General features: G+C 39.5%; 1 protein-coding gene across 1 annotated transcript in view; it reads right to left on the bottom strand.

Annotated features, from left to right (window-relative positions):
- Positions 1–17,568, bottom strand: part of TRPC6 (transient receptor potential cation channel subfamily C member 6) — a 96,605-nt gene that overhangs the window by 78,633 nt on the left and 404 nt on the right. The gene's annotated exons all lie outside the window — the stretch shown is intronic.

Here is a 17,568-nt window from a genome sequence, read left to right as displayed (position 1 = left end):
CAATTTCCTTTAATTCCATTTACTGTCATCTGTTTTCAAAAAGGGGAAAAAAGGGAACCTGTATGGGAGTATGCAAATGTTATATATACGTTTGTAGAAGCACAGAAAACAAATATGTGTCACGCAGTACAATTTAATGAGCTCATGCCAGTCACTGAATGCATCTAAATCCAATTGTAATGCAGCAATCCAGGAAATGCATAGGGAGATTCAAGCAAACACAGGGCAAAACACTGGCAAAGAATTCAGACTGAACTCACAACATTGCCTTTTCTTCCTTTTCCCTGTTCTCCTAGTGGGGTAAATTACTTCTGGCATGAGTCAGACATAATTTTCACCATTATCTTTAGCACAGTTTATTATACAGAGTTATAGGTCCAGGTGATAGAGTATGGTATCAGCGCAAAGGTCAAAGAAACACAAAAAACCTCTCCAACAGAAGAGCTGGAGAGGACTAGGAAAAAGATGATAAAAGTCATGTAAAATGCCTTAACGAGATGGCATTTAAGATAGCTGCTTCCCATGCTACTTGGCCAGGGAAATGCTGCCAAAGGTAAGAAGTCTAAATATGATACTTTCACTTTATTTTTGCAAACCTTTATTAATTGAATGAGGGGAAATACACCTGCATGGTTTACCCATAAAATCTACAGTGTACAACACAAACCGGCGAGTCTGAAACCAGGACACAGCAGATCAGCGTGCCCTCCAGTCAGCACGGAACTAACACTCCAACACAGGAATAAACTGTGCTTTAATCAGATTTGTCAGCTTCTGGATTGTAACCAAAAACTGAGTAATTCCTTTACCCTCGTGAGATCTATTCGGTCTCTATCTATTTCTTGAAAATTTGACTATGAACATCAAACGTAGCTGACATCAAGCTGGCCTGCTCATCACTACCATTGACGATTGAGTCTGATTTTCTCAGAGAACTGCAGATATGAAATACAGCAATACTAAGACGTCATCAAATAACAACAAATGTTAAGTATAGACAATAAATGAAGAGTTCATCATGCTGAAATATAATTCAGATCCTATTCTTTTTAAAAAATATAATATCTTTCCAGATATCATTCTTTGTATATCTCTCACTAATCTTGACCTGTCATAGGTGACGGCTCTTGACTGAAGAAAACTGCCAATAAGACAAGGATAAGAGAAAAATATCTACCTTAACAACAGGGATCCTCCATGCTGAACACGTCTCATGTGACTGAAGGAGAACTAGACTAATATGGTAAGTTATGAGTGGATGGAACTGTAGATAAAAGGGACTGCTATGAAATGAAAGCCACATAAATAACTGATTAGGAAAATGTCAACCAACAACCTCAGGTCTAGTCAGAGTAACGGGAGAAGCATTAAAGATTTTTTCAATGTCTGAAAAGGAAAGAGCAACAGGAGAACCTGTTGGAATTAGACAAGTGACAAGGGTTTGGTGACACAGAACTCACTTCTGCAGAAGTGGCACCTCTGTGTTCTGCTCAGCACCTGAGGAAGAACAGACAATAAGTTGTCTCTGCTTTGCAAAAAAGCAGAAGAGGATATAACTGTACTAATGACAGCAATTACTCTAGAGGTAATTTTTTCCTATGAAATGGATATGCAACAATATATCAAATAGAATTCCAAAAAGGTGGTAGGTATGATTTTCTAGCAGTCATATTTGACTGATTAAGTACCTTAACATGTTTATCCATGTGTTCATTCATTTTACTCTGTAAGACAATGAAATGTGTCCATCAGCTAATACAAATGTTGGTCTAACCAAGTATTTCTACAAAATGAAAATTTCCTAGAAAAGCTCAGAGTAACTCAACCAACAATGAAATGCTGACAGTAACTAGGAACTCTGGTTTTTAACAAGTTCAGAGAAAATAATAAATCTAACTCAATTTTTCCTTCTTGGATGAAATAAAGATTTCCACGATAATTCTAGTTCCAGCACAGGAGACATTTTTTTCTTCCTCATCTGCTTATGGGAAAATAATGAAGTGTGCCTATCTACACTCTTCTTGCATCTATGTTAGGAAGAAGCTATTTTCATTATGTAAATGTGATGTATCACTAATTAAATGGAAGAAGCAAGGCAATATGATAAAATCTACCTTGAAAGTACTTTAAAAACAAAGCCATATTCAACAAAAAGAACAGCTAAGTGGTGTTACCCAGAAGAAAATTAAAACCAGATAAAACGCATGAAACCAAATTCAATGAAAACAAGGAATGAGCAGAGTTATTTCTGTAGATGTTATCCACTATCTGCTGCAAAGTAGGTTGAAGAAATATGCATTCTGCACAAAAAAAAAAAAGAAAAAAAAAAGAGGGAGAATTCCACTAAAAATCAGTGTATAACTTCAGGATAAAGAGCCACTGCAGAACTGCTTAGCGTTTCCATGTGTGCCTACATAAAAGGGAAAACAACGTAAAATGTAAATGTAATTACTTTGGTTTACTTCTAATAAGTGTGATTACTGTTATTAAAAAGTAATTAGTTTATAAGAATAAAGAAACAATGACAATGTTTATTGTTCCCTGCTATGCACAAAAAAAGTACTTGCCCTCCTGACCTCAGGGGCACTTTTAGTGAAAACAGAATTAGTGGCAAGTCACACATGCAAGTCCAGCAGGAAAAGATCATTTGCCTTTCTCAGACCTGAATTGTAATAACGACTCCAATACAGGTCGCAATGTGAAAGAGCTGATTTGATAGATCAAAGACACAAAATGAGACCTTTAACAGTTACTGTTACTTCGTAATTGCAGAATATTTTCCTGTGACATTTGTAACACTTAAAGAACCTTCTGTCCCTCACTCCCCCACAGCACTCAAAAGTGTTAAAAGTCCTGGCATCCACTGAACGCTGTATTGGCTTTGATCCCACGGAACAGAATAAATGCCTGAGCTACTATATTTGACAATATCATTAGTTGTTGTAGCTGTCCAGTTAGGTGATAATAACAGAATAAGAGAGGGAGGCTTTTACAGCCACTTGACAAAGACTGTTGTTAGATCTAAATGGAAATCAAGAGGTTCACTTTCGCAGTGGAAAAATAAAGTTTCAAAAGATGCCGACAAAACCTCAGGACTTTTATCCTCAAGAAGAAACCCGAGCAACAGACAGTAGAACAGTTCCAACTTGCTGACACTTTTCTGGGAGGTAGCAACTGTGGATTGAGATTTCTGTTCTGCCCGAGTGAAAACAAGTCTTGCAGCTCGGTCTTTGACACCCCACAAATGTACCTTGCCACTAAATAATTCACTATGGTGAAACAAAGAAATGAGAAATCTTCCTAAGGGGTATTTATTCAAACTGACACATAAATGCAGATTTTGGCGCACTGACATTATGGTGCAATGGTAAATACCAATGAAAACCAGTTCTTAGTTCTACTTTTTATCAAATTATACTAGGTTTGCAATGTACTCTAGAGAAGAACTATTATTTAATTAGAACTTTTAATTACATAGAAACATCATCCTTTATCACTTAACACTAACAACCAGGGAATTTGGCGAATCAAAGCAGAATAACAATGCCAGGCATTTTTAGTGTGAAATGACATGTACACTAGCAGAGTTAAGACCCATCCAGCATCAGTTCTTTGGGATGGAAGGAAACTCTTCTGCTGGAGAAATAAACTAAACCAGGAAAAATTAGAATTAAAGTGGCCTTTTCATTAATCCAGTGGTGAATACAGGTTCTGAAAAGCAAGAACTTTCAGCAGGAATTTTTCTTGCTTTTCTAACTTCACTTACCAGATTTTAACCAAATACATTAAAATGAAGGGGAGAAGGTTCCTTGGATCCAAACCTTAATATTGTGGAGGAAAAGAAAGCATTCCTATGGCTGCTTTGTAAGTCATCTGAAATGTACCACTTTGCATCAGCTCCACAGAACAATTAACTACATTTTCCTAATGAAGGGAGACAGAATTGTAGTTTGGGTCACAATCGCCTTGCCTGGGCTGGTCTCCTGAGAGAACATCATCAGCTGAACATGCACATGTGGATACACGCGGAATGGTGCTGCCTGCCAAGGGAGTCCCAGCACGTGTGCATCACGGGAAACAGCTCAGCAAAGAGGGGGAAAACAAAACCAGACAGCATTGAATGGACTCATGTATGATTGAGGGTGGCTTCAACAAGCCAAAGTTAAACCATCTTATTTCAGACATATTGAAACACTTTGGATCAAAAAGTGAATGGTGAATATTTCTGAGAAGAGTGTTGTCGAGACTTCCTTGGAAAAAAAAGAAAATTGTAACTTTTTTAATCATGAACACAGACACAAAACCAGTAATGTTTCACATGAACAGGAATTCCAAACTTACTCAGCTTTCACTTTTACATGGCTTTGGGAAAATGGGAACACAGTGTTCATATATATTCTCTATTGGAAAAATGAAATTGTTCTGTTTTGCCAAGTCTACAAGGTGACATCTCAGAACAAGGTGGGGTGAGGAATGAAAAACAACATACACTTGCAGAGTTTTACTTACAATTTTTGTTTACTTACAAGGCTTTTTTTCCTCATGATCCCCTTGTAAGTGCTATACTATGTACTCTCTAGAGCAGCAGTAAGTAAGAAGAGTGAGGAACCGAGAGCCGTGCTCTCATACAGAAATAACCTCTGGGATATAAAACTAGTCTATCATTTCTCTATATGCTCCATATGAAAAGTGTCATGAAAATAGTTTCACAGTCCTCTCCCACTCTGGGACATCCAGTTCCAGGGCATGAAAATATACAGAAGCTTCAGCTGGCTTTGCAGTTTTCTGGAACTGACCCTGAATTTTTAGGAAGATTGACTGATGATTTGAGATAGGTAGCAAAAAGTCATTCTTATTTTGTACATCTCTAATTTTCTATATTCCTTTGAAACATTCCTTCCAGTTACATAATTTTTAGCACCTTGCCTTTTTTTTTTTATAAGGTATTCAGCAGTCATAATTTGGTATTTACTGCCTCTTACATTTTCAGAATTGATAATTTCAGGTACATATAGCAGCAATAGATGCTTTCTTGTTCTCTTCTACCTTGCGTCTCAGTCTTGAGCTCAGTGGTTACTAAGCAGGGCAAGAGATAAGCTGATCCTACTCTTCAGCCAAGACTATAATGAGATTCCCAGGTTGTGCCAAGTGGGATGATGCTAACTTGTTCAGAACTTCAATGGGATCTGATTTTCAGTCTCCCAAGTGATGAGATAACAGCTCGCTACACTGATGCTAACAGTTCAGAAGATCAAAACCCCACATCTCACAACTGAAGGTCTCAAGTCATTCTTAAGGGCAAAGTCTGGTTGGCTGTACTGCTGAACTGTATCATCCCATTACTGAAAATACTGCCATGGGCATCACTGAACACATTCCACTAGTGACCCGTTGCTGACATTCAGGACAAACACCATAACTGAAGCAAAGTGCAAACAAGCCCAAGAAGCATCACAGAAAAATATGCTTACCTAGTGCAAACAGGTGGGATATTATGCTGATAAAGTTGCAACAATCTTAACTGCTTGCTACTATCACAATGCTGATATATTTAGCCCTCTCCCAATATAATATTGATATATTTTTTTAAAACTATTCCAGAAAAGGTGATAAATGTTCAGAATTTACCTCTCCCTCAGAAGACACATTTTGCTGCCGCATCTCTCATGCAATTCCAGTTCTCCAAAATGGTCCTCATGTCTCTAAACAAGACTTATATTTGGTGTCTTTCAGGCTTGAGGAGAAAATGGCATGTCGCCCTGTCATTAGTAGTGGGCAAGATCCCTCCTTAAACTCCAGAGACAGTTGCTAGCCACTTGAAACAAAAACCCGTCTACATGTAAATAATTTGTGAATAGAGGAAAACAATTTTGGATGAACATTCAAGTCATCAAGATATTGAAAACTAAGACCTCCATTAACTCCTGAACAGAAAATGTTCCTGTTTTCCAGGTAGACTTCATGCAAATTTTATACAATTAATGTTTTACAATTTTAAATAATTGCAGAGAAAAATCTTGTTTACAGCACATTCTCAACTTCAGTCTGTACCAGCCTGCATGCAGCCACAGAAGCGTTACATTTATGGTTATGGTTAAAGATTATGTCGTTGATCTATGTGTGTAACTCAAGACAGGAGAATGTGATCTGACACCACAGAATGTCTGTAAACAGCCTTAATTGTAAGAAATTCTGAGGCAAAGTTACATCACCATCAACGACACTACTTAATCCATACCAACTAACTGAAAAATCCGGAGAGAGGAACTGAAACCCTGCAAAATGATGATGCTTATGGAATATATCACTATGATTTATTTTTAAAATAATCAGATTTAATACTTTTGCAAATTGTAAGTGAAGTTTTTAATGAAAATGAAGGATTTTTTTAATATATATCCCCCTCTGCAGATTTCAACATTTGCATCCTAGGAGTAAGTCAGTCTTGTCACAGCCAGAGCTCAGAAAAGGTGCACAGGTACCCAGCCGTGCCGCTGCCCCGTACCAGCACCTTCCTCCTTGATCCATGGGGATATGTCGCAAATCCTGCACCAACTGAAGCTGGTTCACCCACAAAAAATATTCTTTCCCTTTAAAGCATTCTCGATGCTCTCACTGACAACTAGGGAAATTTCTGCTGGTTTTCAGATTTGATGTAAAAATCAATAACACATAAACCTCAGGTCACTAAAGATCCTCGGACAGCTTTGTAAGACTAGAGGCATTAGCCTTGCTGTCTCTGTGAATCCCTAACTAGATTCTTTTTTAAGTTTCTCTTCTTGATACGTATTAAACGCTGTTACTGATTTTAGCCTGGAAGTGGCTGTGGGGTGAGCAATCCCAGAGTATATTTTATATATCAGCTTGTTTGGTAAGATCATTATTATTTTATCATACAAAGCAGTGCTGAAATTTCACTATCACATCAGTTGCTGTTTACCTACCAAAGTGTTCACATCAGATGTTGCTGAATTATTAAATAGTTTTCTGACTTAATCCATTACAATTATTTTTTGAAGAAAAGTGGAGAAGATTAACTTCTACTGCTTTGTACCGCGGGCAGTGCTCATCCTGCACACCTTTGGAGATACTGCTATCACTTACTTTTTTGTTAGCAGTGCTCTACAAAGTGTTTTAAATAATATACTCCATATCTTCAGAAACTTACGTTCCTCTCCCGCTAATTTTTGCTTGTTTTCTGTATCTGCCACGTTGCCGTAACACCTCAGCCTTTCCTGGCCAGCAAGGAGCTGCTACAGACCCGCAGCCTCCACACGACTCAGTGACACGGACTGCAGCCCAAGCATTCCAGTGATTTTGATGTTGTGTGGTTTTAAGATCCTGAAGAATACTAAAGTGAGGTCATACAATCTATCTATTACCCTTGCAAAATTCCATCCCAACCCCACAATATGTCAATGAAGTTAATTAACTGGTTTTAGCGTTACTGCACTTCGATCCAATTTTTGTTAACGGTTGTTGCATTTTTGAGTTCAGATTTCTGCACTTACAGAGAGAGAGGAGAATGAAATGGTACATTGTAAGGGGAGAAGTAAAATTCTAAGACTCACTTGAGAAAGCAACAAAAGCAGCAGTCTTCAGAAACTGTCTTGAGAAGTTAATGGGAAACTTCTTCTCAAAGGGAGGAGAAAAGAAGAGGTAGAAGAGAGGAAGAGTCACTGCTGCCATCCAGGAGCCTGCTCTTTGCTTCTGGTTTTTCAGATAATTTAGTCAGAGCAGGACTTCAAGGTCTCAGTGGAAATTTTAGAAGTTCTACTGCAAATAGCCTGAAGTATCCCGCTGCACCAAAGTTAATTTCACCTCCCTGGTACAATAGGTTATGTTGATCTCATACAGAGCCTGAACCCTCTGAGCAACCACCCTAGTCCATGTGTTCCCACCAGGACAGAGGAAGCAAAACCCAGGCAGTGGACGTGGTGCAGGAAGATCCATGAACATATGCATTCGTCCTCTGTGTCAGAGCTGAGAGAAGCTTGAGCATCCTCAGAGCGCTGGATGTCCCTTTGAGTAAGCGCCACTAGTACTACATACATCTATATTAGCTTCTAAAAGAGCTCCTCTTCCACATGTGCCCCAAATAAAACTTCCATAGCCTTTAAATTACTATTTCAAAATCTTTCTCTACTTAATATATTTGAGTCATAGTAGGTTTCTGGAGTTAACTATAAATTAATAAATTCAGCAAGAAAAAAAAATAAATATTAACTATAAATTAATAAATTCAGCAAGAAAAAAAAATAAATATATCTTCAACTTATGGATAATCCAACCAACTTAGCAAATGCAGATAATAGACTAGAAATTTCTAGTACGTGTGATACTTCCTTAATAAATTAAAAAAAAAAACTCCTTGAAAATCGAAAGTAATTTTAAATTAGCTTAAGGAAATAACACATAAAAACACAGATTAGCAGAGTGGAGCTAAACTAATACAGAAAAACAATTATTGCATTGCAAAAGAGAAGGGAAAATTGTTTTATAGCCTTCAATCATGAAAAATACTTGATTAGGAACAATTCTCAAAGAGACTCCCTGTGTTTTCTGAAAGGATTACCAAAAAAAAAAACAACCAAACAACCCACAAATAAAAAAATAAATCAATATAATGGTTCTGAACTCACATAAGTAACTAAACATAGTTAGAAACTTGCAGAATGTGACCACAAACGTTGTAACATACTAAAAATGCTTATGAAAATAAAACCTACAACCCACTCTTTTACTGATATCTGGATCTTTGAAGGCACTAAGCTCCCTGTGTGGTGGGGCTTGCGAGTCACCCACATCTCACTCCAGCTCAGTTGTCCCACGTGGGACAGATGCGGGAGCCACTGCTAAGTGATCAGATGTACCAGACCCTGTCCCCATCACAGCCCCCACTCGTGACTGTGCTCCTGCTACACGTGACTCGGTGTGTGGGCACGTGGGGAAGGGAGGGCACCTTCCTCCACTGTGATTAGCAAAGAAATGGTAATCGTGACATTTGCGGCACGAGTCTCGACAGCACAGAGCTCCTGAGCTTTGCGATGCCAGCTTCCAAAGCATCCTCCCACAAGCTGCACCTGAGTTAAAAGTATTTCCTGGCTTCAGGCTGGTGGTACCGCAGTTCCATCCTCCCGTGACGTGCCAGGTGCTGTAGAGGTGTTTAACTGATGGAATCCGGGATGTAAAACATCGGTGCCAAGCGGCTGGAAGGCCGACAGCTGGACTGCGTGCAACGCGCCTGTTTGCAAAGCACTTCGAGAGCCTCCCACGAAGTGCCAAGTATTGGATTATTAACCACTTGGCTGGCCCAAGACGTGTACACAGAGTAGGACTAACAAAGTTTAGCAGGCTGACCTGGCTACCTGTTCTAAGAAAGGGGAGAAAAATAGTGTCTAGAACAGCTAAAAATGTACACCACAAGAAAACATCTTACAGAAGACAAAGAAAACATAAATCACTCCTCAAAGATGAGGGAATCTTCACTTTTGAAAGGCTTCTAAGCAGCAATCAGTCATCGTTCCTACATTCAGTCAATGTGCACAACAGGAGAAACCCGGACTGGGTCAGGAGGAAAATCAGCACAACCAAGTGAGCGCCCGGACACGTTCCTGTGCGATCTGCTGTAGGTGAACCTGCTTTAGCAGGTGGGTTGGACCAGATGATCTCCAGAGGTCCCTTCCAACCCCAGCCATTCTGTGATTCTGTGAAGTGTCCACTGGAACTAACGCCACTGCCGACAGAAGCAAGCAGGAGGCAACAAACCAGCACTGTAGTCCACCCTGTCAGTCTGCTGGGCACATACCTATTTGCTAGTTAAGCTGATCAGGATACACAAAATTAACATTTCAGGAGGAACCAGGATGGCTGTGGCTGCAAAGTCTTTTCAAGACCTCCTTGGTCTCAGGCTACTGTCCAGCTCCAAGTCAGACACCGCCTGCTTGCACGTGGTGGGTCCCTACGTGTAATGGTGAAATCAAGGTCCTCTCTTTTCAAAGCAACAATTCAACTGGCTCCATAGTCATTTGCCCTTATTAGCAGCAATTAACCAGCATGTGATCAGAAATCTATGAGGTCTCCTGTGCGTATCATAACTGAGCCAAGCGTAAGTCTGTTGGAACAGCTGTTTGTGCACATGGTCAGGAGGGGCGGCTGCTGTGGGTCGCTTACAACTCAGGTCAATTCGTCATATGAACCTGCTAAACATCTGGGCTCTCCAGCAAAGTCCTGGTCCATTGAAGGGAGTTTAACTCAAAAGAATATGAGGAGCCATTTGTAAAGAGATGCATCATTTCATTCAAGATTTGGAACAAAGCAGCAAAGTTTCACAGAAATTCTCCATTCTGAATGTTCTGTAAAATTGCTAGCACTGCATCATATAGACCTTGTGATCTGTACTCTGTTTTCTGGGGTATTATTAAATGCAATTTGCATCAGCTATGATCTTTTGGTTCATGAGCCTTCTTTCTACCTGCATGGGAAAGCCTCACAGATACAAAATAATTTTTAAAAACCCTCAGTTCTTTAATCTCTTCACTAAGGTAAATTCTGACATCTCTACCAGTACTTAAAAAATTTCTATGGGCAGAAAAGAATTCTAGACATGTTCTCCTGAGCTGGCAGCAGGCAAGGTTGGTTTGGGTTTTAATTAATGATGTATAAGGGAGAAAATTAACACTGGTATGACTAAGGGCACTACTGAAGGAATGTTTGGGCAAAGAGGCGGGTGTCACATCTACTTCTTGGTGATTCATGATTACTACTATTATTACTATTTGTCATTCTTACTTCATCACTACTATTGCACATTAAAAGAAAGTGGCCTATCCACAACAAAGGTTTCACCCAGTAAATCCACATCCACAACACTGCCATTTTGTTCAAATCAGTAACTTTTTTTTTTTTAAAAAAAAAAAGGAAATTACATTCAACACTTGCAGAAAACAAGCTATCCACACTTCGCACATAGCTTTGAGAACACACCCAAAATGACAATTCTGGATATGCAGTTCCCCTGCCACTCCACTTCCTTGGGGCTCCGGTACTAAATCTCATGTTTAATTCCCAGTGCCAAAGCTTGCCTTTTTTTGTTGTTGTTTTGGTTTTGTTTTTAATATTGACAAACATTTACTTAGATATATTAGTTTGGGGGAGGACAACAGAACTATGCTATCAATTGATTGTACTAATGGTATGAAAAATGTAGTTGTATAGAAATGAATATAGAAAATAAACCCAGACTTTAATTAGTCATCTTCACATTATATTCCACAACTTCTAATTTGCTAAAAACTGTATGCTTGATTATGCATTTAAGTTGTCACTGCTTGACAAATAATAACCATTCTACCACAAGATAAATATTTTAATCCATTCCAGAGAAAACTGCATGTAATTTAATTATCACTAAGCTTTTTGTCCACAATTAATTATCAAAACTTACATTTAAATACTGCTTATCAACCAAATCCTTTAAGCCTCCCATCGAGCAGACTCGGCGAGTGTCTACACTCACAAATGTGTGCACAAACATAATGTAAGTCTCATTTTATGCACTTTAAGATTGAAGCCCTTTGCTAAGTCATTGCCTTGTACTGCATCACAGTTTGAGGTACGAAATCAAGTCATAAAGAATTTGATGAATACAGTTTAACTGCCAAAATTTTCTTTTGCTCATGGTTGCAGAGGTGGAAAGTCTAAATACAGCTTGCTGAGGCAGACCCGCCATGCCAAGCCACCTTCCTTTGGGACACTGATGGTTGGCAGGAAGCCTTCAAGAAGCCACTTGTCACAACCTTCAGCTTCCGCGGTGGCAAACGCTGCTGGGAGGGTGTTTGACAAAGAACACATTTGTTATTAACATTTACAGTGAAGGGTGTGCCATACATATCCCACGCATTTCTTAATCGCTATTCCACCTCCCTCCTGCAAATTTAACGACTTATATTTACATGGAAAGCTTCCAGTTTTAGAAAATTAGGTCCTGCAGGGAGGTGACTTTCATTCGTTCGGTAACCACATAAAAGCGAGCCACAAATATATCCTTTTCTTAAGAATGGGTATAAATAAACCTACAGAAATACTGCAATAGGTCGAGCAAAATAGATTATGAAGTATTATCACAGGAAACCACTCAGGTAATGTAGGTGACCAAGGGAAGTCCACTGTTAAATTAGTGACCATATGCAGCGAACACAAGAGTGCACGACAACTAAAACCAACAAAACCCACAAGTCTTTACCAAAAATGAACAAACGGGGTTCAAAACCTTTGAGAGGTAATTTTCAGGCTGTGTACCAGTTTCTGCATAAACTCACGGTTTTTTCAAACGGCTTCAAAGCATAAAATGACCTGGTAGAAAACTCCATCTGCAGAATGCTGAGTCTGCTCCAGGGACGTGCCGGAGCGGAGCGCGGGGAAGACCCCAAACCAGCCGCTGTCCCCGGGCACTGCCCTGCGCCCCACGGGCTGAGCAGAACTCACCAGCAACACACCTCAGCTCTCCACGGTGAAATAAATACTGTTGTTCTGTTCTGCTGCTCTTTTAAAAGGAACCTTTACTGAATGTCTCATCCAAAACCAAAAAACAACAACAACAACAAAATCACCAACACAGTTATGGTTTCTTTTTTGCTCGTTTCTGATGAGGCAGTAACCTGTCAGGCTGAAATATCAAAATAAACCTATTTCCTTTTAATTAAAAACAAAATATTTGTTATTCTTCATTTGGGTAAAAAAAAAAATGGATTTAGGGGAAAAAAAAAATCACAACTCAACATTAAGCAAATCTTTAGTTCAAAGTGCAGCATTGTGTTTTAGATACATGTAGTAAATGCAGAGGGAACTAAAAGCTGGATTTTCTGGAGCTTGGTAATAATGGTGATGTTCTTTTACCCAAGGCTTTGTGGATTAAATCCAGTCACCCAGAACATGAGAGATCCAGACATGATTTTTTATCCCTGTGCCCAGTAGGAAGCAGATCCATCAGTCCTAATTCACAGGAAAGTGTTCCATCCACTAGGCTATAAAATGAAATGAACCTCCTCCTTACTAACTGTTCTACCTTTTGCTATCAACAAAACTACTGCAACATATTTTCAGAGGACACAGCAAAAAGACTCGCAATCTGAAACAGCTGCCACACTGCGCAGTACTCCCTGAAGAGATTGTGTCTAACGAAGAGTCTGGAAGATAATTTTACAGGTCATTTCAAGCAAGATAGTCGAAGCTGGAGATAAAAATGTTATGTCAATAGCAGAAACTGTTATATTGCAGGCAGGAAAGAAACTACTATGCATATTATTTAACAAAGAAAGGGTATTAACGTAAGTATCGGGTTTGATAATGTTGACAAACACTTGATCCGAAACCACAAAAACTGAGGAATAATCTACACCTCAAGGCAGTTATGCACATCACAACATTTTTTCCCCTGTTTTCATCTGATAATCTGTGTGCCTCACTTACTTTATAATTGACATCTTAATGCATAATTATCCTTCCTTACATGTACAAGCAAATACATTTGTTTTTCACAGTGCAAAATATCTCAAAGTATAAATAAGCAATATAACCAGATGCCTGACTGAATTAGTGTATTCTCACTAGCTTTGTACACTGACAATCTGTTCTTCAATAGCATTTTTTTCAGCATGGAAGTTTACATACAACTACTATCACTTTCAAATCCCACTGCACATCGGCACTCAGACTTGGGGTTAGAGCGTAAAACGCACTTTCCATCCTGTTTTTAACTAGCTCTGTGCCAATGAAATACTTGCACAAGAGGAAAAACAAAACAAAAACCACAAACACCACACATATCCCCGTTTTTGGATTTCAGGAGGCAATTTTCTGACATGTGTGTCGCAATGTATTTTTTGATGCATCAGGAGTGAGATTCGATGACTAGATTGAAGAAGACTACTAAAAAGAAAGTATATACTTGAATATCATTTCTAATATACAATTATTACATTTTTTAAAGTAGCCTCACCTTTTGGAAATAATTAAATTACAAATTCTGTGGATAGCGTGAAGTGTGATTTTTCCTACCAAGGGTTCTAAATTCAAAAGAAAAGCAAGATTTTTCAGCACAAAATCCCATTAGAATTTTGGTTTGCACCATACCATTAAAAAAAGGCGAGAGTCTTCTATCTACTTACAGCCAAAAGACTGTGTGACCCTACTCGGCATGGCTGCTGAGCCCAGAGTACTTTGCTGAAGTCCCTTTTCCAACCGATGCAGCCGCTGCCTCGGACACAGCGAATCTGTTCTTCAGAAAGCTGGGTGCTCAATTCATACTCACTTGAGATGACGCACATTGTTAAGCAAGAGCACTGAAACTCAAAGCCTCGAATATACCAGTAAGTGTCAGGTCTCTTGCTGCTCACAGAGTTAGTTAATATTGACAGGTCAGTATTTCAAATATTTTTTCCAATTTACAGGTAATTTAATATAGGAGCACACTATACTGTCTCAGCCTAAAAATAACAGAATGACCCAATCAGCACTGCTGAACTCATTGACACAACATCAAGGCAGGTGGGCTGATTGCTAACAGTTATTCTGATTTTTCATGTGACCATGTTATTTTACAATTAATGAATTATCTGAAAAATCATCTGGGGAGGTGGGGAGGAACCAGATAATTATTTGCTGTTATAAGTTGACTATATATCAAGGCTCAGGAGTAACACCACTAAACTATAGTAGTTCGATAGATTAGGGTTTTAGCTACAAATACAATAAAGAGTTATCTTAAAATGCTAGGGGTTTTGTTTTGTTTTCTTATTATTATCCAGCCACTACAACACTTAAAGGCAGTCAGAAAACAACACATGAAATTGTGTTCTACAAATAACACATGCAATAACATCACCATTAGCACTAAATCAGACTTGAGGAAAACTATGCCTTGGTATCAGACTACTCGTCAAGCAACAGTCACATGCCATGTCACACCAGTAAGTGCGTTACTCTCCAGTAATGTTTAAAAGGGGGTACGCTTCAGTTTTTTTGGACATCAGCTGTATTCTGCATTACTGTTCTGCATTAATCACCGTCACACAAGATGTTCCTGGAGCACTTCTGCACGTGCAAATGAAGCCTATCATTTTCCAGTCAGTTTGGAAAAAACAAACAAAAACAACCAAGAAAACGAAAACACCTTAGCAATTGGATATAATAGATACTTTAAGTGAAATATAAGTAGCTTTAGTTAAAACATTTTAATACATCAACTGTTGTAATCTGCAGGGTTATTTTCTTGTGTTCGCATTTAAGCACAGACACACCATTTGATCTCAAGGGACGTGGAGCTCTATCTCAATGGACAGATCCACAGACTCCAAGGTTTAGTCTCATAATCAAATGGTCACCAAAGATTCAAAGAAGGAATTCCAATGAAAAATATGGCACCTGGCAGCACAACCAGCTCCCTGAGCTACCACATTTTTGGTGAAGTAGCTGAAGAATAAACACTGACAAACCATAGATAGACTCGATAAGGCATGCACACTTTGGCCAGGCAGATTCATAGCACATGAAATAGTGATTTCACATAATTTATCTGTCAGGGTAATACATGCCCTTCATCAGCAGTATCCTCGGGATCTCCAGAGACCTTATGACTATATAGATACAAGGTAAGATTCATATAATATTCTCTACCACAACAACATCAGGAAAAACTGGCCATCTGACGATTTTTAAATAAAGTAGAGAAAAGCATACTTACTGCATGTAGATGACAAAAATTAGAAACAGTCAAATGGCCCGTGTTTGGGATATACTATGTTCTTCACCGTGTGAAGGCCACTAGAAAAATTAATGACTTCTGGCTGAATAGACAGATCAGCAAAATGTACCTAAAACATGATGTAGGTGGAATTTAGGTAGGAAAATTCAAAACCTGAGCTTAGCAATAACCATACCCTGGGGGGGCCTATACTCACTGCATTCACCCCAGCCAGCCAACCAAGTCCTTGCAGTGGTTGCCTGTTAAGTGACTCTTTTCCACACCCAGAGAAGCCCCAAACAACAGTTTCTCCATGCCTTACGTACATCTAAAAACTCAAAGATGGATGGAAACACCTGCCATCAGGGAGGGACTCTAGGGTCCTGCACCTATCTGCATCACAGAATCAGTCATCTAAGGCCTTGACGTGACATAATTGGAGATAACTTCCTGCATTTAGTGCTACCCTAGTTCCACAAAGCAACTTGACTAGGATGCAGGCTTTCTTTGTAGGCACTGTGAGATTATGAGAGGCAATCTCCATACTTGTGTGCTGGACAAGGGGCCACTAGCACAGGCTTATACTCCTGAAGTAAAAACATCAGCACCACACAGACCTTGCAGATTTTAAGAGATGCTTTGAATCACTTATGCAAGATATATCCTCTTGTAGCTGCACAACCGTCCCCAGTGAGTACACAGCAAAGGAACTTCAGATTTGCCATATTAGTTCAAAGCTGAAGTCCACTAGCCAGAACCATTCTCTGAACAAACCATCATGAGGTTTTTCTTCAGAAAGCATTCATTAGACAGATGCACTCCTATGTTTTGAGATAGGGTTTAAGTCCAATGTGCAAGAAAGTATGCTTTGGTAGCTACATGAGCATACTGAATTAGTACTCTACAAAGACACTTGGGAATTGCAATACAGTAGTGAATTCTGACAACTCTGGTTGCTCCTAACTGAGTTTATAAACAATCAAACACTGTGAGTGTTGCCAGCTTCCTTACTATTATTCCTTTCCTATATCCAGGCAGCTGCCAGTGGCTGGTAAGCCCTTCATAGATAAAACAGCAAAAACTATGAGAGGTTGATAACTGGAATTTACCAGTTAAGCAATAAAATACAATTTGTACAAAAGAAAGTACACATCTTCTGGTAATCACCTGAGACTGTAGGACTCAGCTTGTATTGCTTAATACTCATTTTCCCCCTCTGTGGGATAGCTTCTCCTCAGAAGCGTTAACAAGTGGTAATTATAGAAGTCATGCTGACAAGCCATTACCAGAGGGACACTGTCAACACAATGCCAATTGACCTGGATGTTAACAATTGTGATTCCTGCAACCTTTATAATTGATGTTTCATTTAGTTTTTATTGCATATGTTCTTCCACCCTGCTTTAAAGGATAATTATTTGGCAAAACTTAAAAAATCAAATTACACGAGGCTACACGATTTTGACAAAATGAGGTAAGGCAAGGACTATGGTTTTGTGAACACGCCCGTAATGTGCACTCTCTGTGGGAGCAGCTGATGGCAGGAGCTAAAATTTCTGTGACTGTATTAAACCCACCAGATACCGCTAGTTTGAAGTACACCCGACGCCTCTCGCACCCGCAGCAAACCGGAGCGTCCCTTCGCCTCCCCCACAGCGGGGCAGGCACCACGGGCTGCGCCCCGGGAGGACAGTCCTGCCAGCTGCGCACCGGGGCGCTCCTGCTGCTCCTCCGCCTGCCGCAAACACAACCACCCCGCTCCTCCACCGGGGACGACGAGGAAAGACGGCCGCGTCCCCACCGCGGCTGCCCCGGGCGGGTCCCGC

This window comes from Caloenas nicobarica, chromosome 1 (genome assembly GCF_036013445.1).
Source record: "Caloenas nicobarica isolate bCalNic1 chromosome 1, bCalNic1.hap1, whole genome shotgun sequence".
Classification (NCBI taxonomy): Eukaryota; Metazoa; Chordata; class Aves; order Columbiformes; family Columbidae; genus Caloenas; species Caloenas nicobarica.
The sequence above is the reverse complement of the archived record's forward strand: the minus strand, read 5'-3'. Positions and strand labels throughout refer to the sequence as shown.